Genomic DNA, 8190 nt, shown 5'->3' on the forward strand with positions numbered 1-8190 from the left:
AAATACTAGCCTCCCATTGGCTGCCTAATGACACGTGACAGATCACGTGGGTGGTTAAGGGTGGGTCGAGCCGAATATTTGAATTCAAATCTCCCGCCATGTGTGACGTCACCAAAATGCTGGCTTCTGATTGGCTGCTCACGGAAGTGTCCCAGCTCCCCCATATTCTCTCTACTAACGAACGAATGTATGTTTATTTTTCTTCTGCTAAAACTGAGGAGTTCTCCCGCCGGCGGCAGTTCAAATGCAGAACCTTTCAGACTTTATGGAAACACCCAGATATGTGGCAGCACCGACTAAGCCTTGGGGTCGGAGAAGCACAGGGGGAGGGGAACACGTCTGTCTTTAGTCAAATTTCTAACTGAGTAGTTATCTAAACATCTTATTAGTATGGAGTATAGTGGTGTACTAAGGTTTGACTATCTTGCGACCTTTAGGTTTTGCATTATTTATGTTAGATGACAATAAAGTTAACGGAATCAAAACAAAAAGAATATCAATACCATATTTACAAAGTTCTTTTTGTAGGATCATCTATAACTTAAAAAAATATTTGCAAGGGATAATCTTGAGCGAACTGGCGAGCTAATCCAAATTCACAGTTATCTAAGTGACAGATTGGGAGTGATCAAATCATGTCTCGTTCGTTTTTCGAAAGTTGATCCTCCCTTCATGTCGAGCAGGTTGAAAGACAGCCTGGAGATGGGATCTGAAGTGTTAGGTAATGAGAACGAGCTCACGAGGGATCACTAATTAGAATTCAGATTCTTAACTTATTTCCGCGAAATTTGAATTTTTGGATTAAATCAGAAGGGTAAAAGAAAGAAAAAACACTTTTTGTTAACAGCTGCATGTTGCAAACTGTTACGTGGTTGTGTGATTATTTTTTTTTTCTAATTTAAAACAATGGTAAGCTAACATTTTTACTCATCTTAGATATCGTGTCTTCGTGAATAAAACATTTTTATCATTTTTTTTTTCAATTCTTATGATATTACTTTAATATTGTCGCGGTAGAACCACTTTAAGGATTCCAGTAGTCCTAATGTGCCTTCCATAAATGGTGTGACAACATTTTATTTCAAGGTCGTATGTTACAGTATGGGATTTGGCTTCTTTGATGAACTGCCGCTAGCCAGCTATTTTACAATGAATCTGAAGAACGCTTCTCACTGATCGGGCCACACTGCCGATTCACACTAGTTTTTGCGCTCGTTTCGGCCAGGTTCACGTCTCTGAGGCTTCTAGAATCTACACTTTATCCATTCTTACAATGTAACCAGTCCATCTTTGGCTTTCCAATACTATTACAAAGAACACATTTGGTTTCACGAGCTGTTAGCTCTCTGTTACTTTGAGCTTTAGAAACATTATAAAACTTCCCAACCTTCCTTAATATCATTATTAAAGATATTATCAGATTATGGGGAATTTGAATATTGTTTTACTATGCACCTCCCGTCAGCGTTCATCTGTTATTCCCAACAAGTGTCTAAGACCAAAAGATTTTTTTTATTGAAAATTTAAAAAAATCTAAGCGTGGTAATGACCATCCCGTGGATTTGATACTTTTTTTTTTTAATTTTTAGTGGTAGGGAAATAATTACAAATGTGTTAATACAAATGGATTAACAGTAATCAGCTAATGAACCACTATGGGCTGATGCATTTGATAAATAAACCTGATATGTTCATAAAAATATTTTTCAGGTGCAGCTACATGCCAGTTCATTTCGCCTGTGCCCAAAGTTATAATGCACTATCAATCTCTGTCGCCATCAAATTTCCACTTTCTCCTGAAGTGGAGAAAGCATTATCCGAAACCAATAACTTTGGATATTTAATTGATGATTAAGCACATTATACAATATGAACGATATGAGCTTAAAACGTGAATTTAGAAAGGTAGAGCATAGTGACGAAATTGATAATTCGCGAAACGGCTAATTATTGGCTTATTGATATTTCATGATAATTAGGTTAGTAACTTTAAATTGGGGTTAGTCAACTACAGTTAATTTAAGGAAATCACTGAAAAGACTGCATAAATTCCTACATTTATTATAAACGATTCTTTTATGGTTATACATTTTTAAATTTGACTAATGATGATTTTTAATATTATTCCGAACACATTAATAAGAAATATGAACCACACTTTATAATCTTACCTTCTATATTTTAATGTAAACTCATGTTTTTTTTATTTTAATATAATATTTCAGGAATATACATTACAAGAATAGAAAGGCGGCTTATGTAGGTTGAAGATAGTAAATCACCTGGGCCCGGGACCTTTATGGTGGATCTATAATTTTGAATATGATCTGGTAGATGGCAGGTATTTATGTTTTTTACGCTAATAAGGAAATGCTAGTAGTTCCGATATAATTCTACTGTACATAAAATGTTGTAAATAATAAGGATAATGAATTGACGTTAGATATGTTCCGAACATTTCACAGATCAAGCAAAACCCCTCCCTGGTTCTTACTGCTGGGCTCTCATATAATGCATGCCATATTTTTTTTTTAAATTAAAAATATTTAAAAACATTTTGGGAATAAACATTATTATTATGACCTAATTAATCAGTCCTGAATTACTTCTAAGAACGCTCATCTTTCTTTTGCATAGACATGTTATTAATTTTAAATTTTATTTTAGGAGGATTTTTTTTTTTTATTTGGGTTAGTCAATAGTTTGACTGTTATTTCGAAGAGTGAATTAAAAATAGCAAAATATTTTATATTTATTAGGATTCGGAATCCTGCTTGAGAGTAACTGAGCTGACGTAAATTGGAAGCTGAGTAGTTCTTTATTGGTTTAGAACTACTCTGTTCATATGAAGTGGAAAATGCTGAAAAAGGAAGTTCCCTAATGGGATAGACAAAGAGAAAGTTACCCTCTGGTAGAAGAGGCGAGGATCGGGTTAATCCGTTCTTTTTACCCAGTTTATGTATAAAAAAAATGCAATGAATCTGAACCGCAGTTCATACTTTTCTAATATTGCAATGTTCCTGAACCCATATGTTTATTAGTTAGTCCTTTTGCCTCATCAGTTGTGGATAAAAAGTTGATACGAGGACCTAAATTGCGTTGGGAAACAACCTGGCGGCTCAGCGTGGATACTAATCACATCATAAACGTAGTTCAAGAATCATTACGTCTTTACCCTTCTTATCCCTAAGTACTGAACCCCTGGCCCTTATGGTTTTTGTGGTACAAAGTTATAAGAGAAAAGGTTTAAGAAATATATGGTAATTTTTTTTTAATTAGAAAAAAAATGAAAATATAAAGTAAAATTACACAGTAAATAGTCTACTAGTATAATCAGTATGGTGACATAATTAGTCAATAATATGGTTTCTTTACAGATGTAGTAACCTATATTCATTAAACAAATTCTAGAATTAAAATTAACCGATTAAATATTGGGCCAGATAATTATGGTCAAATCCAAGTAGGACAAGTAATTATACTTGTATGCAATTTTGATTTGCTTATTAGCCACCTCCCAATTATATTAAATTGAATTCTAAATATTTTCTTAGAATTCAGGACGGAGATATTTTGACAAAATTAAATAATCGCTTAGTAAGTTACTGTAGCAAACATTTGTAACCTACTCGTCAACTCAAGAACCGTTCAAGATCAACGGCAGACAGGCGTCCTTGGCAGAACGGGAAACCTTTTAAGGAACGAAACTGATTTTTTAAAACGGCTTAGTGCTAAACATAGGCACAGACAATTAACTCGTGTTAGAAAAGGATTCAAACGCAAAATATCTCGTTAATAGCCTAATTTGAACTTGAAAATGATGGGAAAAATATATAAATTGAAGAGACACTAAGTCCATTTGGTTCAATATTATTCAATAACATTATTTTCATTATATTGATACAAACACTGTATTTAAATTTCCACACAATTTCAGAAATACCGACAGTTATTATTGGAAATATGTGATACAGCCACACACACACTCCGATTGTACAGTAACCCTAATGAGGCAAAGTAATCAGTTGGTTTCATCTGTTAAACGATGTGATATGTCACTTTATATATTATTTTTAAAATTACAAAATAAGCTTCTTGAAAACTTATTCTTATTTATTTTATTAGTATCAGTTATAGGAATCATTTAAACAACATCTACATATTTTGTTTAAAAAATATATACATACAAGTTATAATTATTTCATAAGCTTGTAGATTTTATTTGTAAAGAAATATTTCTGCTCTCACGTAGCATATTTTGGATACAAAAAAAAGTTACAGTAAGCTTTAGGATTGGCCATATTTACAAGAAGTGTCCTCGGAGAAGAAAAGTCGAAAATATTATGAATCTATCTCAGATCTGTGAGACCTTTAGTCACAATAAATGTTATATCGAGAATTTCATCGAATTAATTCAAAAATATTAAAATACATTATCTGATCTGAATTAATTACTCAATATTACCTTATAATTGTAATAATGAATTTATCTCAAGGCAGTTTGTTTGCAGCTTTTCTGTGTAAATATATGTTTTTAATTTAATGAAAAATATTAAATATTTTCGGTTAACTATAAGACGAGTTGTAATCATATGTAATCATCAGTTGTTCACATTAAGTATCCAGTGAGTGCTGAGGTTTAGTTACTAAAGCCACCGCGGTCAGCAAAGAAAACCCCACCCGTATAATTATTCATGGGACCAATTAACGGTTTTTAGACCTTGACATTTCTGACACAGTATTCGTGCCGTTTGTGAAACAAAAAGAATAATTTTGGAAAAAGGAATAGCGATTCTCATCTGTAAACGTTTGAAGCAAGAACTTGGGGTGAAATTAAATTTATTATTTGTTTTCAAGTAGTCCAATTAAAATTAGATTTAAAGCACGGCATTTCAAAACATTTAGAACCGCTTTATAATTATTAATAGTAAACTACAATAAAAACGTCAGTAAATTTCTTGTCTTATTATCGCAGAGGATTAAGGTCAATTGAGAATGTTTAAAATACTAACAATAATTTTAAAAAATACTTGTTTGGCCTCAATTTAGTTATGAACGGAACCGGGTCTCTTGTTAGAATACGAAGTTTCCAGGAATCGTTATTGAATAAATATTAGGCATTAGAACAATAAGAATAAAAGCTTCTTTTCACAAAGAGAGTTGTAGATTGACCGATGATAAGTATAAAAACATGTTTTTGTCATATTTTTTAGATGAAAATATCGCATAAATTTGTTTATAAATAAATAGTTTATATTGCAATCTATGAGATATGCTTTGTTGCCTGCTTTTCATTAGTAAACAGATATACAGATTTCGATGAAGCTAATTTTTATTATTTATATTTTTTTAATTTTATCTTTGTTGTTATTTTATCGTTAAATAAGGATTTACACAGTGTAAATATACCGTTATCAACTTTACAAGAAAATGGTAGAGGATTAAAATTTTTTTTTTTTTGCAATATTGAAATGTTATCAGAACTCTTTAGAGGAAATGAGGACGTAATAAATTAGTTTTTACATTTTAATTTTCATTCATTTATTGATTATATAGATCTGCAAACCAAAAAACAATACGAGGTCTTTAGTTCGATAGCCTCAACGTTTTTAAGCCTGTTTCAGGCGGTCACAGCTGGCGGTAACATACACGAGCTTCTAATTTTCTGTTTGAAATTCTGCAAGCTTTAATTAAGTAATTTTATTTTATTTTTACTTTTGTATAGAACTGAGCTAGTAAGGATACTTCTTACATGACCAGTTGTACGTAACCATCCAGGGTACGGTGGTTCTTTTGCCCAAGAAGATCCAACAGTTTGTATTTAAGTACCCCAAGGGGAAAATACGCCTAGTAGGGTAGTAAGAGCGAGGGAGAGCGTCACTTTTAGGGGGTGGCAAAATTTCACATTAAATAATAATATCATATAAAAATTTAAACCATTTCATTCCATGACTTTTTTTATTTCTACACGATACATGAACATATAAGATATGATATTTCTTTCCAAAATGATTTTTAAAATTACTGTATGTTTTTGTATTTTAAATTGAAATATTTGAATAAGGTGAAGGCAAAATTTTCCTCCGCCTAGGAGACACCCGGGCTACGCCGTTGAAGACACCCAACATATTTTATCAGGAGCTTCTCCAACAAAGTCGCACTTAAATACCTTTTACTTAAGAATTTTAAGTGATATAATTATTATACATGAATATATGGTATTATTTATTCTAACATTCAAGGAAAACATATTCTAAATAAAGAAAGGTCATATATGTAAATAATAAAAATACTCAATTTAAAAGAGAAACCTGGGCGACTGCCTCCTATGAAGGGTTTTCGGTTCAATACTTGGTGAAAGAAGAACTTTTTCTAGGCCAAGAGGTTGTTTGGTGAAGATCATGCTCAACCGACAGGTTATTCCCCCATGAGAGGACCTATAGCCATTAATGTGTAATATTAAAATTTAGACAGAAGACCCCGGGACCTAATCTGTTTCCCAATTTATAAGAATCGATGTAGATGATTTCTTAGTTGCTTCACTGCTTGATAGAAAAACAAATGAAATAAAAATTTATCTAAATGAGAAATTTAAGATATTATAGATAATAATAATTTTATCATATTTCCACTTAATACGTATTTATTAAACCCCTCTGATTGGAGAACGGAGTTGAATTAATAACACAAAGTACCGTTCCATTGGCTATATAGGGCACAGTTTTTATCCTGCAAAATCACTTAACTTTCTCCCTAATGAAAAATTTCTTCTTCGGCATGGAAACACTATCAAACAATGAGACAGAAACTATTCTCAATCAAGCAGCTCTATCAATCATTGGCCAGGATCGACAAAGAGGAAGGATATGTCAGTAGGTTTCTCCGCGTGGGCCAAGTTCTGCCTGCAATAAATTTATCTGCGGGCTTCACTATTGGCGGGTTTGGAATCTCAGTTCAATTTGTCATACCCTAACAAAGAGATAGCCTGTAACAGGCTAAAGGTGTTGTAATATGTGGTCCTTCCTGGGCTCATTAGAACTGAATTGAATCAAATAAAAGCTCCTATTCGTCATGGTCAAATTTTTAAGAAATAAATATATGTACATTATAGCAATACAAACTGTGACCTTCTGGGATGTTTTGTGCAATTCAAAATAATCGGACTAGGAAAATTATTGATCTGATAAAATATCATAACTCGTTGTTTTTACTCAATAAAAAAAAATGCATTGTATTTTTACATAAACGGATTTAGTTTAAGTTTAGAAGTGACGGTAGAAACTTATCGAATTCACTTAAAAATTTTGGGGGAAAAAATGTTTTTTTATTGTGAGAAATTTTGAATTGCATTTTACAACGGATATACACGTTTGTATATTCGTTTATCTAACAGTGAATAATGTATTTTTAATCAAAAATTAAAGTTTTAAAAATTATCGAATTTTTTTAAAAAAAATAGGGTGATTTTGGCTTGTATTTGATGACTTGGGGAAAATAGCCTGTAAAACATTGTTTTAAATTTTGAGGTGAGGTGTGAATTTATATTTAAGATTGACCTTGAGGATAGCCTAATTGGCCGGAACGTTGAACTATTACTACAATAAAGAGTGTTGAGACATAACAAGGATACGTTTTGATTTATTTGATAGATAAATCACAGTTTCAAGAATTTGAATAAATTATATATATATTAACAATTGATTTTACGGTCTCAAAACTTTAAACAAAATTTACGATTTAGTCGATTTTTGGATTTTCTGCCTTGCTGCAGGAATATTCTTTGATACTAATTGGTTTAACTGTGTGAAGTATGATGTGAATACTACCAGGTGCTCAATAATATAAACGTATTGGTTTTTCATCCAGAAAAAATTTTTCCGTACAAAATATGTTCTAAAAATTGTTTGATCACCGATGATTAATCAAAACATATCTAGTTTCTGAAATATTTTATATTTTACTACATTACTCTACGGTAATTTGGTATTAACTGCAGTTATTACAAAATATTTGATAGATTATTTAATTTCTATTTAAAAAATTACGTTTCCAATTTTGTGAGATTTCTTAAAAAGTTTTCATGATTTAAAATTTCTATGAATAACAGGATAATAGCTGAAATTCGGTTGTGATTCTGGAGATCAATTCCTACCTTTAGGTTACTCAACAATGAACCTTTATTATCAATAT

General features: G+C 31.6%; 1 protein-coding gene across 3 annotated transcripts in view; it reads right to left on the minus strand.

The window, feature by feature from the left end:
• Positions 1–8190, minus strand: part of LOC106688909 (uncharacterized) — a 140604-nt gene that overhangs the window by 113323 nt on the left and 19091 nt on the right. Inside the window, exon 1 of one of the 3 annotated variants that reach the window (XM_067048921.1) lies at positions 5168–5172. The exons of the other annotated variants lie outside the window; for them this stretch is intronic. The gene's annotated coding sequence lies outside the window, so the exon portion shown is untranslated. Of the gene's footprint in view, positions 1–5167; positions 5173–8190 lie in introns of those variants that run through there. 3 annotated transcript variants of the gene reach the window in all.

This window comes from Halyomorpha halys, unplaced genomic scaffold, assembly GCF_000696795.3.
Source record: "Halyomorpha halys isolate HHAL.00 unplaced genomic scaffold, Hhal_1.1 Scaffold1233.1, whole genome shotgun sequence".
Lineage (NCBI taxonomy): Eukaryota > Metazoa > Arthropoda > Insecta > Hemiptera > Pentatomidae > Halyomorpha > Halyomorpha halys.